Source organism: Quercus lobata, chromosome 8 (genome assembly GCF_001633185.2).
Source record: "Quercus lobata isolate SW786 chromosome 8, ValleyOak3.0 Primary Assembly, whole genome shotgun sequence".
Lineage (NCBI taxonomy): Eukaryota > Viridiplantae > Streptophyta > Magnoliopsida > Fagales > Fagaceae > Quercus > Quercus lobata.
Window position 1 is genome coordinate 27,932,155 of NC_044911.1, and position 5,367 is coordinate 27,937,521.

The 5,367-nt window shown below is 34.2% G+C and overlaps 1 long non-coding RNA gene across 1 annotated transcript; it reads right to left on the bottom strand.

Moving 5' to 3' along the window:
- Window positions 1–1,792: 1,792 nt before the first annotated feature.
- LOC115957762 lies at window positions 1,793–4,873 on the bottom strand. The gene is made up of 3 exons (XR_004084398.1): window positions 4,495–4,873; window positions 3,164–3,225; window positions 1,793–1,920 (listed from the first exon to the last, which is right to left on the bottom strand). It is a non-coding gene; the product is annotated as an uncharacterized LOC115957762 (long non-coding RNA).
- Window positions 4,874–5,367: the final 494 nt, after the last annotated feature.

The window sequence follows — 5,367 nt, forward strand, 5'->3', positions numbered from 1 at the left end:
CAAGATTTTTTACCTATCCACGTTAAATTAGGAAAAATGACCTTTTTCTTAGCCTAGGATTGATAATAAAATCAAATAGAGTCAGGTGACCAATCACACCTTAGAAAGAACCCAATGATTGGTGGCGACTTCACTTACCCTTGGTAATTTCTTTAAAATCACTCAAATTCCAGTCACACACCCAAGGTACAACACACCTCCATACCATCATATAATTCTCACACCAAGATATAGAGAGGTGCGTGAGCATCACCGCAATGGGTGGTCGAGCAGCCACAAGGCGTCGATAGATTGGCAACTTCAATAGGGATACTTAAAGAGTTTAGCCTTTATAGCTTTTGATAAAATCCCAATCTTTGGACATTGACTTTTAAAAACATTGGAATTGGCATTAGCCTCCGGGGCTTTCCTTTTTGAAAAATGCTTTTACTATATCCTAGTAAACTATTTTCAAAACTTAAAAATATTTTTCAAAAATGTTTTCAAATGGTTTTCCAAAAACTGCCTTTGAGGTATTTTTGTATGTGTGAAGCTTTCCTGCTTTCCTAAGCATGCTTTACAACTTTCCTTCACATGTGTGAACCTAAGGTAGTAAGATTTAATTTCTGCTACACCTTTATCTATGCATATATTTGTTGTGTTTGGAAAGTCTTTCACCTTTCATTTCAAAATGCATGACATCACCCCTCATTTTGAGTCGAACCCAGGCTCAACGCTTTAAGGTTACCACCTGATGCGCAAACCGTAGATAGTTACTGGGCCTCGACTTATAGGCACTTTTAGGTCCACGGGTAGACAAAAGTAGCTTAAAAGGCCCCTTTTGATTTGCTCTATCCCACAACTTCTATGAAGGGAAGGATTAGATGATCGATGTCCCCCCTAAGAATAGGACCAACTTACTAGTTAAGCCGTGTCTAATATAGTTGGCCTAGACTATGTCAAACCCATGATGACTAGGGAAAGCCAAATCCGAGTGAACACCCCAGCCTAGGGTAGGATATCCTTTATAGGATTGCTTTTAAAATGAGTTAAGGGAAAAATGTCCAACTTCCATTTGTAGGTTTGCCTTTTTGCTTGTGTCAAAGAGTTGTGCTCTACTCCAGGTTCTACCCATTCTGTTTACATAGCATCTTTGATTAAACCCCTAGGGAAAAGCAACCCTGTTGCTTGTACATTAGATCATACCCGGTCCCTAAAGGTTTCCAACCCCACAAGGGCATGCATGCATACACTAATGGCTCCGTCATGTAAATGTGCACAGATAAAATTTGTAGCAAGTAGCCGAAACTCTACACCAAGGAGGACATTGCCAAGAGTCCAAGATCTTCTTCGAGAAGGCAAGATCATCTAGAATGAAGCCTCTTCATTGTAAATTTAAATTTCCTTGTGTTGTAAACAACCCACTATTGGAGCCATTGTCTATAGCCCATGATCTGGGGGCATTGTAAAAAGTCAAACTTTGTAAAAGCATTATTTTTCCATGTAGTCAAAAGAGAAGGTGTCACGCCCCAAACCCGATACCCAGATTTGTGACCATGACGGGCATGCTAATATCAAGTTTAAACCTGATATTAACAAGAACCAACTTAACTTTTTCAAAACTTTTCCAAAAGCTTCTCTTTTTCATTTCAGAATAATTTTCTTGTTTCTTTACTTCTTGATATCATTTTTCACTTGATAGTCAGAGTATCTACACTGTACTCAAAATATAACATAATCCACCAATCATTTAATTTCCACACTTTCACATAATACATCTCTTAATACTTTAAGGTACACAACTTTCTTTAGATCCTAAAATACACAATACTACAAAGCTAAACATCGAATTGCTAATTTAGGATCTATACATATAAAACTAAAACCAGCTCCTTTCAAACTCGGCTAAGGCTCCCTTTGCTCCAAAATAAAACCTGCTAACTGAAAGAGTGGAAGGGGTGAGCTACACAGCTCAGTAAAGGTAAGATATATGAGAATTCAATAAGGATGCATGTAAATCAAATCATTTCATTCTATGAATATTCGAATAGGAGAACATCTTTTCATGCATAGTATTTTATACTATTCACAAGAATAACTTATACGCTCTTCATAGAAAATAATTGTTCTCCTTTTTCTTATCAGGTCAATATTACCAAAACCTTTTAGATTAAACTTCTTTCATTTCCTACAAAGTCGCCATATATATATTCTCATTACAAAATAATTATTTTAACTTGAATTAGATAATCGGCAACTTTATATTAAACTAGAAACGTCTTGACTAATAAGAAAACTTTTCTTTATAAACTTCTTCTCATAAAATACTAAAACTTTCATGATCATAAAACTTAACATTTCATAAAAACAGATATCTGATAACTTTTAAACATAAACTTGTACTTTCATTAGAAACTTTATCTTTATAGCACAACAGAACTTCAGAAACTTTTATCTTTAATGAACAGCTTTTCCTTTTATCAGAAACTTCTTCTTGCCATAAGAGCTTTCACTTTTCACAATGCATTTAAACAAAATAATTCTCTCATGATTAATAACATAACATAGTTGTTCATAACATATTGGTTAGTCCATGTCTGATAAGTTGTACAGAGAATGCCTCATCACATTTGGGTGACTCTGTGTGCATGATATTGTCCGCTTTGAGAGGCCTGATGGCACATCTCCTCAAGATTTTATTCCTCTCCGCCGTCCGTACACATTGGGGAGAAGGCCTTATTCAGATTAGAGTTATGGGCAACCCCATTTCCTCTACTTTAAATGGCCTAGAGTTATGGGCAGCCCCATTTCCTCTACTTTAAATGGCCAAACATATAACATTTTTCCATAGAAAGCCAGTAATTAACCCCTACTAGCCGAGTTCAGATTACTAGAGGACATAACCCGAAAACATTTCATACTTTACATCATACTGAAATTTCTTGTTTTGCATGACATTTCATGATAATAGCATTTTCATTCTTTTCTTTAAACATCATGTTCGCGGAATCAGTAATAATATCAATATGCTGAAATCATATACATAAGGTTTCGAAAGCTCACGAACATATCTTTGTCAGAATAATAATTACATGTCATATCTCTAATCAAAAACATTTTAATGCATAATATATTTTAAAATAACCTCATGACTTACCAAATGCCCATATAACTTATCCCTTACTTGAAAGCAGAGGAACCGAGAGCCTAAAGTCGAAGGAGCTTAGACTTGGATACTGGTAACACCTAAACCATAAATCTAAGCTTATTACTATCCATAATTCCTTATCTTAAACTTCACATTCGTCTCAAAGCCTATTTCTTAGAATCAAGGAAATCCTAATCCCAACTCAACGAGGTTCCCACAAACAAAATACATTCCTTAACAACAAGTACAAAATCCTAGAGAAACCAACATTCTTATATTAATCCCATATCTCTAGAAGAGCTAGCTTTATTTCAAAAGGTGCTTTGAGGTTAGGGCAATAATGCATGCATAAATATAAAATCTTTTAAGCATGTTCGTGTAACTATATACATTCATATGGTAGTATACAACATGTCGGGCAAAACAGCTTCATAAATACAACCGTTGCATGGTTTAGAACCCCTTCCTTTGAGTACTAAACCTCATAACAAGTTACACAAAAAATTAATCTATGATTGAGACATACCAAAAGGTAAGAATATTAAATTATAGCTCAAAACATTCATCCTAACTTGAGAATTAAATCCACAAAGTTAGGCATGTCCCTTACTGTTCACTGTTCTATTCCAGCAGCATATGCCCCATTTGTAAAATACAAACGGGCTGTCAACACACATCCAATTGTCACGAAATTTTAGGAACCACTCCCCTGTATGTCCAGTATATACCATAAAATTTTCGGAGTCAAAACATAAACCCATGATTTACTAAAAATCACGCAAGACAGCATACTCAAATCTGTCCTGTCAGAAATTCATGCAACTTATAAATCAAACCATTATTTTTATGTTCATCCAAATTCTGTGAGACTAATTCCATAACAACCATGTGTGTCTTAGAGTTCATAAAAACTACTCCTAGCATCCTAATTCATAGAATATGATTTAATACATATTTTATATTGCATAAACAAAGAATCTGTCACAGTGACAGCTTTGCAACGTTTTCTTCTAAATTCACAAACAATTATCAAACGATGGTATTCTCATATGGGGATTTTTATACTCTCATTAGACATGTTAGAAAAGACTTATATACAGTCATTTAACCATTAGAGCAAAATACACACAACCAAAAATCCCAGCAGCAGCATCAAAATACTCATCCTAACTTTTTCTTACTTCCTTAATCCTATAAAATCATTAATTAGTAAAAACCCTAACCTACCTTCAACAAATCACCAACACAACTTCAAAGCTTCTTAAAACAGCATATATATATATATATATATAGACTTACAAATACCATTACTAAAATTATTTAAAGGAAAACATGGGTTCTAAGAGGAGAGTAGTTAGAGCCCTTACCAAGTTTATGTTTCTTGAGGGGAAAAATAGACATAGAACCACTCATGAAAGAATGGTAGAGAGCTTGAGAGAGTTTTCTGGTTCCTTAGAGAGAATATGAAGAAGAATTGAGTTTTCTTTTGGTGTGTGAACCTGTGGACTTGAGGGAAGACTCAATAGAGCTTCCAAGCACTTTCCTTAAGACAAAAGAGAGAAAAGTGAAGTGAGAATTTTCTGATTTAATTGGACCCGTGGGAAAAGAGAGGGGGAGCTTCTTGAGTCTTCTTTCTTTGAGAAAGTCAAAGAAGAGATAAAGGTGCAACCAATAAGAACAAAGAAGGAAGAAAACAAAGAAGTAAAGCAAGAATGACCAAGGGAATTTCTGGTGCAGCCAAGAAGTCCAGCAAAAAATATCTTGGGTGATTCACGTGTATTGCTAGGAAAGAAAGGATAACTTACCTTTTCAACTTTTAGTATTTATACCTTTCACCCTCACATAGTTCTATATTCTAGAAATGCCCAAATAACAAAATAACTTTGCATATAAACCCTTACCTTTATACACTTAATTAAACACCAACAATTATATATCTAATAACTTAAATCACTTAATATAATTTTGTACATACTTAGTATATATTTAAAATACCGATAACAATTCAGTTATGTATAATCTTTAAAATTCTTATTCAATGGCATTATAAAATAATATGTTTATTAAATACTCTTATATTAATTTTAGAAAGCAAGTGGCTTAAAAATAATAATTAACCACTCAAGTACATAATTTAATTATAAAATTGGGTTGGGGTGTTACAGAAGGTCCATCCCACAATTTCATGCATGATATGAAAGTTCCAGTTACTTGCCAAGCTTGTGCATTAATTCTGCATC